Source organism: Myodes glareolus, chromosome 14, assembly GCF_982192425.1.
Source record: "Myodes glareolus chromosome 14, mMyoGla1.1, whole genome shotgun sequence".
In the NCBI taxonomy this organism is placed as follows: domain Eukaryota; kingdom Metazoa; phylum Chordata; class Mammalia; order Rodentia; family Cricetidae; genus Myodes; species Myodes glareolus.
Window position 1 is genome coordinate 58,467,335 of NC_142039.1, and position 18,459 is coordinate 58,485,793.

Consider the following 18,459-nt stretch of genomic DNA (forward strand, 5'->3'; position numbering starts at 1 on the left):
ATATAAAACATCCTGTCTTTCATTCCTCCATTTCTCCCCTTCGGCTCTCTCCACGTCCCTCCAACACTGCCCCCCTCTTTATGTCTTCTTTTCTTTTGTTACAATCCACTAAGTGCTGTTAGTGCTGTCCATATGTTTGTGTATTGTGGGGGCACTCATTGGACCTTGAGAGATCTACCAATGGTGATATAAAAAGATAATGATTTTTCACTTCCCCAGCAACTCCTAGCTGCCAATAGCTTGCAGTAAGAAATGGGGCCTGGAGAACAACTTCTCCATCTAGGCAGGAATTTTGGCTGGCTTGACTCTGGTCTTATGCAGGTACTTATGACTGGTGTGAACTTTGACCCATTTAGTTTAACTAGAGCCATATGTGTGATCATTGGATTGAGAATAATCCACTGGAGCCTGGAGCAGTTCCTGGTGGGTACATGACTGAAAGTGGTGACTCCCCTTTTCCCTGAATCTTTTCAGTACTGAATAGTTTATCAGTGAGAGATGGAGATCCCTGAGCCATGGCATATTTGGATGCTGGGGTCATTCTAGGCTAACCCCAGCCCCCTCGCCTGGCCTTTGCGCCCCGTTCTCCTGCAGTTGTTATGACTTCATGATTTCAACCCTTGTGCTTATCTGTTAACCATTAGCAGCCTCACTTCAGGAATCTGTTGCTTAATTTGTGCTTTGTGCTGGAATGTATTTCTGTGTACTGCACATGCCTGTAGGAGCTGGACGAGGCCTTCAGTCAGCACCCCAAAGGGGAGATGTAGCTCTGCCCTAAAGTGGGTCCTAGACCAATCCTTTTCACCCTTTTTGTCATAGTCTCTCTTTGTGGAGAAAAAGTAATTGTTGAAATTGAATTTCTGCCTTACTGAGAAGAATTAACTACTGAAAAATCCCCTTTTGTTGTGCAGGATTGTGATGTAGGATTCCTCTCTGTATGCTGTGAATATGTTTTATTACCATTGGTTAATCAAGAAGCTGCTTTGGCCTGTGGCAGGACAGAATAGAGCTAGGTGGGAAAACTGAACTGAATGCAGAAGAAAGAAGGCAGAATCAGGCAGATGTCATGTAGCTACCGAAGGAGAAGGATGACAGAGCTTTATCAGTAGGCCACAGCCTTGTGGCGATACACAGGTGAATAGAAATGGGTTAATTTAAGATGTAAGAGCTAGCTAGGAATACACCTGAGCCATTGGCTAAACAGTGTTGTAATTAATATAGTTTTTGTGTGAGTTTTTGGGTTTGGATGACCAGAAATGAAAGTTTAGTCTCTTTTTACAGGATTGTCTTTGGAAGCCACAGATCACAGAAATAGGTAATATGTTTGAAGAGGTAGGTTGTTTTTTTTTTTTTTTGGTAGGATGATATTTTCCTTGTGGAAGAATCGTGGTGGAAGCTCTGCTGGGTTTGGACCTTTTCTCCATGTGCTGCTGTCCTATGATAAAGTGAATGGCTGTTTTCTGCTTTCGGAGCATGACTGTCAAGCTGTCTAGAGACATGCTGGCAAGGGTGGATTTCCTGCCTCCCAGGTCCATGCACCACCCCAAATAGTTTCCTTTGGAGAGAGGCTTTCTTTGGTCTCCGTTAGACAGAAGTGAGTGACGGCTTGTATTTTCTTGTTACAGCTATGCATTCTGTGGACTTGCCTGAAAGAGGAAACTGCAGCAGAGTTATGGTATCAATAAAGCTTGACTTGCGTTCAGCAAAGTCATGCAAACATAGCAAGATTGTGATTTCGTTCTCTCAGTTTTATGGGAACAGAGTAGAGTAGAATGTGGTATTCGAGTAGCTTCTAGTCAGTTTCTTCAGTTGATGTTTCAGCAAAACACAAACTCAGGGTTTGGCTCTCGAAAGGGGCGGGCTGAGGGGCAGTCCCTTGAAGAGGCAGAAAAGGGATTTCTATTTCAATTACCTGGGGAAAGCTTCCAGTTGAGAGGCCATAGATATGAGGTCTGTTTCTCCCCTGGTGTTCCCTGAGCTGCAAATGACAGCTCCATCTTCTGTATTTTTGCTTTTAGAAAGCTAAGTATCTAGAGAGAATACAGATTGCTAATTGCTATTTTGTCAAGGATGGCCTGCCATATAATTACCCTTTTTTTTGTCTCATGCTAGACCTTGGTGTGGGCTTGCTACAGATCTATACATATATACATGTATAGATAGTAGGTATAGGAATTTGTATTACAAATATACCTGGTTTGTTTATCTGTTTCCTTGGTAGACTAAAATAATATATTTTTAAATTGCCTCTGCAGTAATAATTTTGATATATTATTCTATTTATTCATCTTTTATTGTGCATGTATATAGTATGTATGCATGAATATGTGCATGCATGGGAAGGACAGAGGACAACCTTATGTTCTTGGGTGTCATTCCTTGGCATTGTCTCTTGGATTTTGTTTGTCTGTTTTGTGTGTTTTATGAGCTAGATTCTCTCGCTGGTCTAGAACTTGGAAATAGACTAGTCTGGCTGGCCATTGAGCCCCGGTAGTTAGACTCTGTCCTTTTTTTCGTGCATTTCCTTATCTGACTGTCTTGTTATGTGGATCCTAGGAATAGAACTCAGGCCCTCATGCTTGAATGGCAAACCCTTCACTTGAGTTGTCTTTTCAACTCTATTCATATTCTTATACCTTTATTTTTAAAAGAATCAACAGAATATGCTTTATTCAAGCTTCTATCATACAGTTGCCAAGATTATATCTTGAGCCATAGAATAAAGCAAAACAAATTTAAACGTATTGGAAATAAATGTCTGGAAGTACTTAATTTGACCAGAAAATTGTCCCTCAAACTAAAATTCAATAAAAGAAAGGCAATGTAAAACTTTACAAAGATATGTATAATAGCTACATTCTACTGCATAATTCATTAAACAAATAAAATATTTCAAGTAAAATAAAAATAAAACCCAAAAAGTAAGAGTTCAACGTATTTTAGCATGATATGTGACAAAGCAGAGCTGATGGGAAACTAAGTAAGTTAAGTCTTGCTTGTTTATGCGAGGGAGTAATACTGGAAAAGTGTTACTACTATTTCAGAAGTTTGATAGATTCCTTTAAAGAAACTTCCAGGACTCGGAAAGTGCTCGCTAGAGCATCTCACTTAGGAGTCTAATTTATTTAATGTTATAAGATTCTTTAGTGCATTTAAATTAGTTGATTTAAAAAGTCAACATGTGCCTTTTACATGGTACCGTACTTCATAAAGACAAATTCCAGCCTATCGTAAACACTGTGGACATTCTTCTTCATCCTCCCACCGTCTCCCTGGTCTCATGCCCGCCCCCATCACCCTCCTACCTGCCACCTTCTGTGAGTACACATAAGTCTTTATTTTAACAGAACAGGGTCTTCACATTGTACTTACTAAGGCAAAATGCGTCCAGACTGTTAGTTTTAGGAAACATAGCTCCCTTGCTCCCTTGCTCCCTCTCTCCCTCCCTTTTGTTTTCCTGTATGTGTATTCATGTATGTGAGTGAGTGCAGGCATGCAATGACATGCGTGTGGAGGTCATAGGACTTTGGGTGTCACCCCTTGCCTTCCTTGCTTGATACAGAGCCTTTTTGATAATCAATGCTGCATATGCCAGGCCAACTTGGCCTACAGACTTCAGGGATTCTTCTGTGCCTACTTCCCATCTCAGTATAGGACCACTGGGATTAAAGTGCACATTAACACATCTGGCTTCTACATCAGCTCTGGGAATTTGCACTCAGGTCTTCACACATGTGTGGCAAGCAATTTACTCTCTGAGCCATCTCCCTAGTCCACAATTAGCTTCTTTTTGTTTGTTTGTTTCCTGTTTTTTATTCTTTGAGAACTTTGTACAATGGGCTGATCATATTTACCTCCATCCCCCATCTGCTTCCGGATCCAACCACTTCCCCCTACCCACTCAAATTTGTCCTTTAGTCCATGAGATGAGCCATCGTTGATGGCACCTCTTTCTACTTACCTGAGCCTCACCGTTTTATATTGGGTTAGGTCAGAGATGGTGTCTTGCTTGTAGTTGCTTGTGGCTGGAATGGTCTGCTCATCCTTGACTCTCCGAGTGTCACCTGTGTATGGCTTGTCTTGCTGCTGACTTTCCAACCAGTTTGCAGGGGTCTTTCCCTTGGTGGTGCTTCACTGATTCTCGGTGACTCTCCCAGCCTGCATTCTAGTTTTCTTTATGGTACATTTTTATTATACAGAAGATACATACATACATACTGTATATACATGTAGTCTGTCAGTGTTTTTCTTGTCCTGATTATACAATTGCCTACATATTCTTCTAAAACTTGTAATTTGTTGTTTCTTCTAGTACTTAGCATAGATTCTAAACAACTTCTTGTCTCTGCAGCAGTTTCTTATACTGCATCATATCTTAGTTTTTAGTATTTTCTCCCTCCTTTCAGGGCTACATCAAATTATAGATTGTATGGAAAGGCCTTGAATTTAATGGTTAATTTTTTGTTTAAGATTTCAGATCTTTTATACTTAGTCTATTGTGAAGTAAGTAGATACAGCCCATTCGTCAGGAACATTCACGAAACAGGAGGTCATTGACCTGGTTGCCATGTAGAAATGTCTAGTGTATTCTTTCGTTCCTAGTTGATCTGTTAATGTATTGCTGTACCAATATTACCAACAGTAGTTTCTAAGTGAGTATTAAATTCTAAAAGGGATAGATTTGTCTTCATTATCTACTTAAAAATTTCCTTATCTTTCCATTAAATTCCCTGTGTTTTGTTTCCTAAGTTTCTAGTTTTATCACCCGTCTTTATCAGCTGATCAGCTGGGCAGATGTGTGGCATGTTTATGTGCACAGGAGTGTCATGTGACAGTACTTCCCATTTCCTGGAAGGTCTCAGCTCTATGGATGCTGCTTGCCCAATCACACCCTTTGCTGGGTTGTAAATTGCACTTTGAATGTGTGTGGAGAGATTATCTCTGGCTTCCTGGAATTTCTGGTGACTCTGGTGTTTGTTCCCGAATGCCAGTGTCACCGTAGTGTTTGTTTTGATCAGAATTTCCCAGAGCATTGCTTGTCACAGTAACCTGTGAGACAGGTCTCAGAGCTGCTGGGAGAGTGTGCTTAGACTTTAGAGGAGGAGTGGGGATATGAATGCAGGATGGGGCAGGGGGATTTATGGACACTTGGAGCATCCAATAGTAGACAGTTGCTTTTAGCGTTCCAGTCAGCACTGTCGGACGGGCTTGCTTCCTCTGCACCATATTAAAGTAAGTGGTGGCCATGAAAAATGGGCTTTTAGCTTCATGAATGAAAATACTTTATAGTGAGTATTATCTTGACCAGTTCAGTGGGACTAATGAGCTGACCAATTGTATGATTTTTTTTTCTAAGAAAATATTTCTCAATTGGTAAATAATAAAAAAAATGAGTTGAATTTTGCAAGAGTAGCATTGTGGTTAGGAAGGTGGTGGGACACAGAAGGGTCCCCTAGGAAGCTTTGCCGTTGTCCCCATCCCTGAAGGTCTGCAGTCAGGCACCGAGGACGTCCTCAGCCTGCCCCTAGCTTCTCCACCATGGTCGTGTTGGAGCCCTCACTGCCTCCGTCGCCTCTGATCCATCTGTGAAGCCATGTTTACTTTGCCATCTTGTAGGTTTTGTGTGTATTTCCTGTTTCACAGGCTTGCGACTACTTAGATCAGCTGCCGAGAGCAGCAGACATTGAGAACAGCGACAAGATGAGGCTCTGTGTGCATCTCGGCTCTGGCCTGAGCTCTAGTCTTAAGCAGTTTTATTCATACATTACTTTATCAGAAACATGCTTATCCCAGTGAATATGCATGATCCACGTAGCTCCATGGCCACTGAAGCAGCAGGTGGCAGCTGGGTCTTAGAAGGACCAAGAGTTTACTGCAAGGATGGAGAGAGAGAACACTGTGTTCTACATTAAGCAATGGCTTTCAAAATGTCAGATTAAGCTAAGAGAAAATGGAAATTTGAGTCTTATGTTGACATACCAGAGCAAATGTTTGTATTTTGTATGTTTCTTTTAATAGTTCATGGACTGAGCTACAGTGCTCAGGAAAGTGGGCCCTGTTCCTTGCCTGGGCAGCACAGTAGAGCTGACCCTGTTGGCAGAGGAGTTTGTGAGAGACCCCCGAGGTGTCAGAGAAGGATAACTTGCCACCCCCCCCCCCACCATGTGCCGTGTGGTGGTGAGGGTGAGGGAAGGATGCCCCTTCTCCCTTACCCTTGCTGCCTGTGGTAGGTGAGGGCTGACACACCCCCTTACCAGCTGCAGCACTCAGGAAAGCAGACCCTGTACCTCACGGCAGCCCAGCAGAGCTGACCATATTGGCTGGGTTGGGGGTGGGTGGAGAGCAGGTGAACTTGGGAGGCTTGGTCAGCATGAGCATGGGGGAGCTGACCCTGGGGTCATATGAGCAGGAGAGCTGCCCTGTTCCCTACCAGCCACAACACTCAGGAGAACAGGCCTTTTACCTCACCCGGGCAGCCTGATAGAGCTGATGCCATTGGAGGAGGTGTGGGCTAGTCAGCCCTGAAAATGTCCCCATTACTCACCTGTCAGGCAGCAGCATGGGTGAGGGAGACATGGCCTCCCTTCCACCAGGTGCGAGAACTGGCCCTGAGGCTGTAAGTGGGGAGAGCCGCCCCTGTCCCCAAGAAGTGGCCCCTACACCATGCCTGGACAACACAGTAGAGCCAGCCCTGAAGACATGAAAGTGGGAGAGCTGGCCCCGCCCATTGCTCCTTGCTGCAAGGGGTGAACTAGCCAGAATAACACAGGAGAACTCGCAGGGGAGAGCTGCCAGGATGATCAACCCTGCAACTATCCAGACCCGGAACCAGGGTGATGAGTTGGCCCATCCCAGCATCCACCTGTGGAGTATGTGAAGGGGCTGGGCCCACAGACCCAAAGCTGCAGGACCTCCACAACACGGCAATAACAGGATAACCTAGAGGACTTCTAGTGAGTGCCCAGCCTTGCTAGTGTAGTAGAAACCAGAGGCCTCGAACCAGACCAGTGACTCTTTGCAACAAACACTTGCAAGTAAAGACATATGGATAAACGGTTTATTGCATGACTCACCATGTCACCCTGCAGTTTCCATGATGAAATTGATTTTTCTTTGTTTTTTTTTTTCTTTTAAATTTTATTTATTTTACTTGGAGTGGGAGAGGTTGCAAGGGCAGGGCAGAGGGCAGATACAAAAGGACTGGGAAATGAATGGGATGGAGATGCATGATATGAAGGACACAAGAATAAATTAAAAAGAAAGTTTAAAAAAAACAAAAAAAAAACCCCAAATAAATCCATGTAGCCTTCAAATGGGGGCGGGGGGATTCATGGGCCGGATGTATTCCTACAGGTGCTGTCAGGGTGGGAGCCTGGCCCAGTGGAGCACGGGGAGGATGATGGCACCTGAAACAGCAGCAGGACCAGGAGCGGGTCCATTAATTTCTACAGTAAATTTACATTGTGTAAACGTGTGGTAATGAAGGGTACCCTTCTGAGTTCAGGGGATCTTTGCTGGCGGTGATGATTGGAGAGGGATTGCTAGCAAGGTGTGCAGCACATAAACACCCTTTTATAACACATCTCAGACCTAATTTATTAACAATTAAAATGCTATAATTTCAACAGTGCATACCTATGAAATGCCCTCCACCACAACTGTGGTGCTGCCGACACGCCTGATAAAAGTGTGGTCCTATTTCCACGCTGGGAAGCGTGGCTTACAGCTGTCTTCTCCATTTTACCTGTTGGGAACTGACAAGTAGTCTGTATTTTAGTCCTTGAAATTTCTTTTTTATGAAGGCATGTGACTCTCAGATGAACGTTACCTATCTTGTGTGAAGCATGCCTCCCCAGTGGTTATCAAGAGGGTTCTCCTGGTGACTCAATTCTCATTTTGGAGACTCATTTTCATTAAAAAAAAAAAAAGCATCCTGAGGCATGTTGGTCTGTAGTTGTTGGAAGCTTTCAGTCCTCAGTCAGTGACTGTTAGAGCAGGGACGGCAGTCGTGAGCATTCTTGCTGTCTGGTCTCTGTAGCCTACACTTCTTGCTGCTGCTGCACTGAATAAGCTTCAGACAGACCATGCAAAGAGGGCTAGCCGTAGTTTATAAATCAGCGAGGATGACACGGTTCGGAATGCCTCAGGTGCAGGCTGTGAGTTTTAATTTTAGGTGTTGAAGTGAGAGGCCTTTATGGCTACAGGCCAGCACACAGAAGGGCTGCATGGTTTTACCCAGTGGGAGGCACTTTGCTGGGCCCCGATTAGAGGACTCTGGGTTGCACACTTTTCCAGCAGGTGCAATAGTGTTTTGGGAAAGCATCCTTGGGGACGTGGAAGAAACTGATGTAACTGAATGTCTAACTAACTTTATGACAAGCTCCAGGATGGGTACTGTCACAGGTGCTGCTACCTGGCAGTCCTCAGCATGCTGGGAGATAGATTTAGAGTGAGTGGCCCTAGATAGTCTATTAACTTGTTCCAGCTCCCATGGCCAGAACTGTCACTCAGCAGACATGATCAGTTTCCCCATCAGTCTGGAAAGAACATAGCTCCGGGGGAGTGGGAGGGAAATGGGAGGAGGGGAGAAGGTAAAATTTTTGAATGGTATTATTTATAAAGCAATAAAAAGAAAAGTAAAAGAAAAACAAAGAACATAGCCCCTAGTGTGAGGCTCATGTCTTGGGTCCACTTGGAGCAGTGATATCTTCCCTTCACAGGTGAGCACTGAGCAGCATCTAGTTCTGGACCAACCCAGAGATCTTAAATGATCTTTGTGCTCGACTCTGACTGCCCAGTATTTAGCAGGTAGGCTACGTCTACACAGCCTGGAACAACTGCTCTAACATTGTTTTGCCCATAGACATTTCTAGACTTTCCTTTAACTAGGCATCTCCATTTTATCCAATTCTTTAGCCTTCTTTGAGTTTTAGGAGCCAGGGGATTCGAGGATAGAGCAAATGGGTTGTAGCGGAGTATGAAGCTGACTGTGGGAGGGCCCCTCAAGGGTGTTCGTGAGCACAGTGTATTCTAGAGGTCTCCTGCGCTGACGTTTTAGATAAAGAGAGGAAGCTGTGCCTGGATAAAGGACCTGGCTTCTTAGGCATCACAGGATGTTTAATATTGAGAAGAGATGGCTTCCGTCTTTAGTATGCCAGCTCTGCACACACTGGCTTTCCAGTCAGAGTTTACCTTTGTGATTTTTTGTAAATCAAGTTGTTCTTTGTGATTCCTGGGATATTTATACACATACAAAGCCAACCTAGTGATAATGGTACCCGGGTATAATACTATTTGGAAATCTGATGTTAAGTTTGAAGTTTCAATGTTTGTTTTTTTAAAATGCCTGTGTAGACTGAATGCGCTAAGCCACACCTATAATGCCATTGCTTGGCAGTTTGAGGCCAGACTAGGCTACTTAGTAAGTCTGTCTCAGCAAGCCAAACCAAAATAAAAAAAAAATATTAAAGAAAAAAAATGCCATTTCAGTTCATTTGAACAGCTTTAGGGACTGAAACCAGGTATTTTCGTTTTGACCATTATTTAGGAAACATGGTTCTCAGTGTTTCTGACTTTATATCAACTTGTTTTGTGACATCTTCAGTTCTGGCTCATCTCTGAACACAGTGGCAATGCTGTCCTGTACCTTGTGTGTGTGTGTGCGTGTGTGTGTGTGTGTGTGTGTGTGTGTGTGTATGCGTGCATGTGTGTGTGTATATGTGTGATTGTTACCAGTCTGCTGAATTCAAGTTAAAAAAAAAATCAAGCTGTATAATGTTGAGTGTTGTGCAGTGAGCGTGTTGGCTGCTCAGGACAGTTTAGTATGTGTTAGTAATGTAAAATGTAGACACTGTTCACTGTGCTGTCAGACTGTGGAGTCTGTCCAGCTCAGGTATCCCGAGGAGCAGGATAACCATGAGTGAAGGTATGCGTGGGGGAGGGGGCAGTTATAGTCATAGCCTGTTTTAGTTTCCAGCTATTCAATAACATGAGTACGACTGAATCAGGTACCGAAATGTTAGAGATCTTCTTAGAGTGCAGAAGTTTAGTGAATTTATCATGGGAGTCCGTGCTTCTCCTGAAGGTGGAAGGTCATGCTGGTCCACACCCTCATATTGGCATCCAGCCTTCCCCTCCCTCCTCTAAGATGGATCATTGAGTGCACCCCAAAGCAGCTCTTACTCCTGCTCAGCTCTGGCTGCTGGGTGTTTCAGAGCTCGGGGTACCAGCGTGGGGTTTTGAATTCTGTGTCATTCTGATGATAATTCTGCCGCAAGCCATAACTCGTTTGAATGGCTTACTTATAACAGGTGTCACAAGTAGCAAAAAAGGTGTCTGTCAGTCGACTGACTCTGGTGATACTGGCTTCTTACAGGGGGGGGTAGAAGGGAAGGGAAAGAAATGACCTATGAGTAACCTGAAGTTATTTACAGACATTCAATTAGTGCATCCCTAGATAATAACTTATTTTTCTCTGGCAAAGTTGAATTGTTTAGTAAATGTGCTTTACTTTTCTAGAGTGCATTATTTGAGACTTCAATAATTTTTACTTTGCAATGAGGAAATGTTTCTTTTGTGACATTTTACTTCTTTTAGATGTCACTTATAGAGTTGGAATTTGATGAATTGTTTTGTAACATTAAATGAGGGAGGAAGGCAGAAGGTTTTTACCACTAGAATGTTTGAACCTGATTTTGCTAGTCTCAGTAGATGCTGTTTTGTAGGCTGGGTCAGTAGACTCAGCCTGGGACTCAGCCTGTCCTTCCTTCCATGGACCACACTACCTGCTGAAAACTAAGGCCTTCTTCATCAGCCAATCTAGCAAGAACAAACCATGGTGAGGCTTCAGATTTCACCTCTGTATACACTGTCTGCATGCTACATGCTAAACACCGATGCTCTCATTTGTGAATAAAGAGGGCTTTGACGTCTGTGGGTCATGGACATTGGAAAGACTAAAGCTGACAGGAGCTGGCAGCCAGGCTGTGTCTGCCATTGTTTCTGGGCTTGTTTGGTTCTTGTCTGCTTCTGCTGCCCCTCCCCTCCTCAACTTCTGATCTTACAGCTCGATCTTCTTTTTCTCCAAAGAACAATTTGTTCCTAGTAAGTCCTAGCATGATGGGTTGGTTCAGTCACTTAATATATTTTAATATTCTGCTGTTACCTGCCCATCCTTTTGTTTATGTTAAATTTAATACATAATGGCTTTTTGTTGTTGTTGTTTGAAATCATTTTAAATCCATTTTATAATTCTTTAAGATACTTATATGGTTCAAAGTATAATCTAGAAAACAAAATATTGCTAAGGAAACTAGCTTCTGTCTTCTGTTTTTCCCCTCCAGTAAGTGTCCACTTAATATTTATTGCTGATTTTCTTTCTCTCTTTCTCTTTCTCTTTCTCTCTCTCTCTCTCTCTCTCTCTCTCTCTTTCTTTTTTGTGGAGTAAATGATAAATACATTTTGAGAAAGGTTGCACTCCGTAGCCTAGCTTACTCTGGAACTGCCTTTCATTTCTGACCTACCTGCCTCACCTTTAAAAGTGGTGGGATTACCCATGGTGTAAATCTACATCTGGCTTATTTTTTTTATTTTTGTCTTTATTTTGTGTATATATGTATGTATGTATGTATACAAACAGATATGCTGGCTTCATAGGCAAAATATAACTGGGGCGTTATATTTTATGTTATCTGTCTGTCTATCTATCTATCTATCTATCTATCTATCTATCTATCTATCTATCTATATTTTTTTCTCCGTGAGTGTGTGTTTCATATTTAATTTGGAGGAAACCTCTCTAGCTACATTTGTGTACTAGTGTGCACACTCAAGCTGCTCTTTCTCTCTAAGCGGAGAGGAATTATGGAAAAAAGTCATACATGACTGGATATGGCTAAAATTGTGAAGAGGCATAGAAGCCTTTGTTGTTACTTTTTGCTGCTTCCCGGCGGGCGCCCCCCCCCCCCCATAGTTGCATTTGCCTGTGATGATACTGCAGCGGTCCTAGGTGAGCCCTGTGACTTTCTGTCCTTTCACATCTGCCGGCCCAGATGAGCGGTCGGAGGAAGTGCTGTCTCTGGTTTCAGAATGAGTTTAAGCCCTGTGTGGGGACTTTCCAAATGAGGAGGTGCATTGAAAGGCGGTTTGCCCTGTAGAGCCAGAGCTCAGCACTGGTGCAGCCGGCCCGAGCAGGCTCCAGGCTGAGAGCAGGCTTTGGAGATTGCTGACGCTGGTTTGTGCATAGCTTGGGATGAATAAAGAATTGTCTTTCAGGTGGAACCATGGAGATAAAGAGTGTGTTCTCTTAGTTTGCATTAGTCACTGTGGACACACACCTGAGAAATGACGTGCGGCTTCTGCAGAGCATGGCAAGTGTGTGGAAGGACCTCAGGTGGCTTCTGCGGCGCCTTGTCACCATTGAGGGTTTTAATATTTAAAATATGAACATTATTAGATGCCTATTCTATATGAAGTAAGTCCAGCTATTTGATCTCTGTACATGTGATACTATTTGATCAGTTTTAAAAAGTTAGCATTTCTGAAGACAGTGGCAGGTGCTCATATCATTATGTCTTCTGTGACATATCAGTTATCTCAGGAATCAGAACCATCTTTTGAAGCAAACCTAAGATATCTTTCTTTGTCAGGAACCAGAAATGAGCCCCAGTTATCCTGGTGCACACGGTTGTCATGCTCACTGGACTATGTCACCGCAGCGTGCTCAATTCTCTTGTTCTGAAGCTCAGCACGAGGGATCCCTTCCAGTAGAGTCACTTGGTAACCATTTCTGCCCCAGTAGCAGCCAGTGCTGTGCTGTAGCCTTTGGTGCTGAAATGCCTGGGAACGTTCCCCTGAGGAGACCTGGGCTCAGAAAACTTGACTTGGAGCAGGGGGTAAAAATTTCACCACCACATATTTGAAATTTTTTTTTTCTTATTAGAAAAATTGTTCACTTCCTATAGCTGGTCTTGGGCAAGTCTTTGTATTTCACAGCTTAGAGAGTTGTTTCTCTCTTTCTTTGAGACAAGATTTCTCTGTGAAGAGTTATTTTATTTCTCTCTCTCTCTCTCTCTTTGTGTGTGTGTGTGTGCCTGTGTATGTATTCATGTAATGCACACTTACACGCCCAAAGAGGTCAGAGGTAGCAGATGCCCCCAGAACTGAAGTTACAGGTGATTGTGAGCCACCTGACATGGGCGCTAGGAACCAACCTCAGTCTTCTGCACAAACTGTCCATGCTCTTAACCACTGAGCTGTTCCTCCACTGCCCACCCACTCCACAGTTTGCTTTTCCCCAGATGAGAAGACTTTCTGTGCAGCTGCTTTAACCCCATCTCCTTTGAACCGCAGAAGGAGTATTTGATGTTACAGAACCAAGTGTGTGAGAGGCAAGGCCAATAGCTCCTGGTCTGTGATGTGCCGCGCGCACAGGCATGTTTGTGTTCTGTCTAGCTAGATTGTACTCATTCTTCAAAGTTGTACACTGAGCGCCAGTTTCTGGCTCATTTGACAGTTGAGCTTCCTGTCATCAGGTCTGTGAAAAGTCAGAGCAACAGCAGCAGACAGAAGCTAACAGTGAGGAAGGGAAGTCCAGTGACCCACCAAGTGCTAAGCACAAAAAGTCTAAATCCTGGAGCATTGGTTCATGGAGTGATGAGGTTCCGTGGAGTTTAGAAAGGGAAGAACCAGGTTTTAACTGAAGCCAGGGTGACAGTAGGGTGCTGTTGTACTTTCTTCAGCCGATGTATGTCTGGAGGGAAAAGGACAGCGAGCTTCCTTTTTCAGCCCTATTAGCTCCTCTGCAATGAGGAAGGCCATGGGAATGTAGGAGGAAGCCATGCTGGTGGCTGTGGCTTTCAGCTTCTGCACACATAAAGTTCGGATGGATATCTTGATATCAGCACGGTGCTTGTTGCCTAATTAAGAGCAATATTATTCTTTCCTCTGATCAGGATTCTCACTAGAACAAGCACATTAAGGGGGTGTACATTTTCAGTGACCCCCATGCTGAAATGTGAGTGCCCAATGGTTAGTTCCAGGAAAATGGGTCATCTTGCCTTTCCCTGTTTCAAGTAGAGATAACTACCCTTGAAAGCTAAGAGCATGTGTACTCTCACGGCTCGCTGCTCTCAGCAGGGCAGAAAACGTGCCTGCTCTGAATTCATTTACTGTATCAATTTTGGTGGCAATCTGAAGTTCTCTGTAGTGTTATACTTGCTTCAATCATTTGCCTGAGGACCTTGTGAAAAACTAGCTTGATATGAGGGTTCATGCTTTAGGAAGAGCAGTATGCTGTCCCTCCCTCCCTCCATGGGTAGATGTAGAAGGAATTATACTGTCCACCTGTCTGAGCTCATTGAAGAAGAATTGGAAGATTATATACTGAAAGAATAGTAGTCATTCATAAATGTATCACAGAAGTAACAGCTAGTGATGGTAGTTTATATATCTGTGTTCATGTGGCTACATGCACATCTAGACATGAACATGTACACATATTATATGAGTGTAAAGGTATAAAATACACAACACAGCTGACATGGTACGGCAAGCATTTCTATAGTGCCCCCCTCAGTATCACTGGAGACTAGTATTGTCAATGCCACAACAATGACTGCCTGTGTTGTCACATGACTGTTGTAACGGCTGTTTGACTAGATGGCTTCTATTGTATCTACTTGAAACTATGGATTCTTTGTCATTTTTTTCCCTTCTCTACTTAAAAAGCATGATTTACTGGAGTGAATTTTTTGATTAAAAATACTTTTTCTTCTTCATTAGAAGTTTGAGCATTTGGGGCTCCATGGTAGAGCCTGTACACATGATTCAGGATCAATCTCTAGAGTCTGAACATTTCCTTTGAAAACCTAATTCAAGATTGTTCATTCTGTCATTGTTTTGATCCTGTAGTAGTTTCAAGAAAAATTCACCATTTTAAATAACAAATTTAGGTTGTGTCTGTTTGCTCCAGGGCCTTATGCATTCTAGGTAGACGCTGTACTTCTGGCTGCATCTCCAGTTGAACACCATCCTTATTAGCATCTGTCTCCATGTTTTATTCCCCTTTTCATGATTTTGTCTCTGTGTTAGTGATGCTCTGTAGGGCAGGATGGAAATTGTACAGTGCTTGCTGCCTTCTAGGAAGGTATAATATTTGATAATTGCATAAATTGTTATAGAATTATACTTACAGTGAACAGTGATAACCAAAGTTACAGTGTTTTATGGAATATTACAGTGTTTTATGGAATATCTATTTGAAAAATCTGGAAAGAAAAGAGAAAAAACTATAATTAGAATAATTGTTTTTGAGCTGGTGAGATGGCTTAGTTCGAGTTGGTAAAGTTCTGGTCTTGCAAGCATAAGGACCTAGCACCCATGCAGAAGAGGTAGGCCTTCAGGCTGATCCTTGGAGCTCATTGGCCAGCCAATCTAGCCAATTAGTGAGCCTGGTTCAGTGAGAGACCCTGTCTCTGAAGATAAGACGGAAAGCTATGGAGGAAGATGTGGTACCTCTGACTCCACATGCACAGACACGCAATGTGTACACATATTCACACACACCAAAAGTTAATTGTTTGATAGTAATATATTACTTACTCATTTACTTTTTTATGCATAAGTATCTCTCTGTATAGTCACAGTAAGTCTAAAGCTCACTGCCCACTTATCTCAGCCCCAGAAGTGCTGGGATTGCTGTTTCTAATTAAAGTAGAAAATCTGAGATTATATCTGAGGAATTGCCACAAATCAGAAGACTCAGCATGGAATATGTATGAGAATCATGTAGTGTGGAGAGCTGGAGGTTCAGAGCACTGGCTGCTCTTCCAGAGGACCTGGGTTCTATTCCTAGCATCTACATGGTGACTCACAAGCATCTGTAAGGCTAGTCTTAGGAAATCTGACATTGTCTTTGGCCCTTCACAGGCACTGATACGCATGGTGTACAGACATGCAGACAAAGCAGCCACACACAAAATAAAAATAAAATGAAAAAGAAGTTAGCTATGTAGTACGAAGAACAAGCAATCACTAATTCTTTTGTTTGAATATTTGATTTCTAGACTGAACTATTTTTTTGAAGCTATTAAATTTCAGAGTATAAATTGAGTTATTTCTGTCAGCATCCTGGATTTGAAGCAGAACACTGTAATGGTTACAAGGCCTGTCTGTGTTTGCTAAACAAGTTATCCAAAATAACCAAAATGACCAACATCAGTGTGTCTAGTCCATAAAGCCCAAGACAAGACAAGCATTCTCTAAGCCACTACTATTTGTAAGAGGGCACAGTGAGATACAAATGGGGACCATGTATCCTTGTACTGCACTGTGGCGCAGTCATAGAGAAATGAGCCTTTTGTTACACATCTGGTTGCTGAAGTCATATGCAAGGTTAAGACTCGGGCTGTCATTCTGGGAGATTAGACTAACCTTGGAGCGGTTTCGGGAATGTGTGGCCCTTGCTAGAGTGGAAAGCTCTATACACATGTACCTGCAGACAACATTAATTTGACCCCATATATTTACATACACACACACACACACACACACGCACGCACGCACGCATGCACGCACACACGCACGCGCACGCACACACTCATACATGCAGTCATGTGCACAGACACACACACACACACACACACACACACGTATGTGTGCTTTCTAAAGAAGGTAGGAAGAGAAAGACCCAGGACTTGGAAGGTGGCAGTAAAGAGTGAATTTGATCAAAATAAAACATATTCTTATTTGCAAGGGAAAAAATGAAGAAGAAATTCGAATGCCTATTGCTGAATGTAAGATGCCAACTTGAAATGGCTACATACTGTGAATCCAGCTGTGTGGTATTTTGGAACAGGTAACCTATGGAGATAAACCCATCAGGTTATAGAGAGGGAGAGATACATGGGTGGAGCTCAGAGGATTTGGGTGCTGAAATTTCTGTATGATGGCTACAAGTGCTGCCTAAGTGCTAGTGAAGAGAACCTTTGTCATAATGTGGAGAATGTATACCAGGAGACAATGTGAGTGTTAACTCTAGCTTTGGTGATGCTGATACTGGAAGTTAGCTGCTTTGGCAGGTGATCCTCTGTGGTGCTAGATGTCTAGAGTGTTAAAATACTATATTTAATGGGGATATTGTCGTAGTCTACAGTTATACAGTGAGCACAGTTCGTGTCTTGGGGATATTCTTTCTGTAGCTTTGGAAATAATGTTTTAATATGAATAGGTTGGGATTTCATACCCTTGTTTTGCTCTGCTCTATCTGTTCTGTGAGTCTATATTGCAGGTATATATTTTTCTGCTGTCAAGTCATTCTTACATTCTTTGAGATTGGTGCAACAATGATACTTTAATTGTTGCATTTTAAGTAAGTCCATGAAGGTAACTGTTTTTATAATGAATGAAATGCAGGCAGATTTAAAATACAAATTTTGTATAATTTTTATTATTGTTATGTTTCCCCCATCAGCAGAGCTACTGTCGTGCAGAAGATAGGTTCATTGCTGAGGAGAGAGTCTTCTGTTTGAGCCGATTGGCAGTCCACTGCCTCAAAGTCAAATCCCTTGCCTTCTTCCACAGTCCATGGTCAGATGGTGGCCTGGCTGCCCATTTGCAGGTCCCACAGTCCAGTGTGAAAGGACTTGAGGGCATCTCAAGTTTTCTTCCCTTGCTATTATCAAAGACTTGCAGGTAGGAAGTCCACAGGGCAGCTAGTCTGCTGCTTCATTGTTTAGCAGTGGGCCTCCTGTCCTGGAGACTCTACCACATGACTGGTAGCATTTCCCAGCGTGCTCAGGGTTGTAAGGGTGCTTCTCTATTGAGTATTTGGTAATACAACTCTTTCTGAGTTGACTAGAATGGTGGATAGAAATGTTAGTTTGGGGGAATGAGTGGGATGAGAATCTACATTTCTTTAGGACCCTTCTTAACAATCAGTAGTAAGATGTGATAAATGCTGAGTTTAGAGTTTAAGTCCCTGAAGTTTAACGTTATAAGTTCATGAAGCCAGCATATTGAATTATCCTGTCTGTTTCAAGCAGGTCAGCAAGGAGGAATCTAGGAAGCCAGGCAGCATACATCTGCATGAAACTTAGCCTTTGTGCTCTCAAGGACTGTATACAGAGATTCAAAGTAGGAGGTCATCGTAAATTAAAGATGGTGCTGTAATGGTAGGGCTCTGACCAGAGAGAGAGCTGGGTCAGTACTGCCAGAGGCTTGGGAAATGTGTACAATTTATCTGCATTAGCATATGAATTGCAATACTTAGTGGGAATACTAAACAAGTAGTTTTCTTAAAATAGCATAACCCATTTAGTTATGTGCTTAGAGCAACTGATAAAGTCAGAAGCAGATGATGGTGTCGCAGGGCCACTTGTAGGTTGCCTGTCTCTTTTGGAGTTGATGCATGAATAAAATCCTATAATTACTGACCTTATAACTGAAAGGAATACTCTAAAA

General features: G+C 42.8%; 1 protein-coding gene and 1 long non-coding RNA gene across 3 annotated transcripts in view; one reads left to right on the top strand and one right to left on the bottom strand.

Annotated features, from left to right (window-relative positions):
* Positions 1-18,459, top strand: part of Hivep1 (HIVEP zinc finger 1) — a 135,112-nt gene that overhangs the window by 31,080 nt on the left and 85,573 nt on the right. The gene's annotated exons all lie outside the window — the stretch shown is intronic.
* On the bottom strand, positions 1,338-4,750 carry LOC148119882 (uncharacterized). The gene is made up of 2 exons (XR_015734939.1): positions 3,962-4,750; positions 1,338-2,030 (listed from the first exon to the last, which is right to left on the bottom strand). It is a non-coding gene; the product is annotated as an uncharacterized LOC148119882 (long non-coding RNA).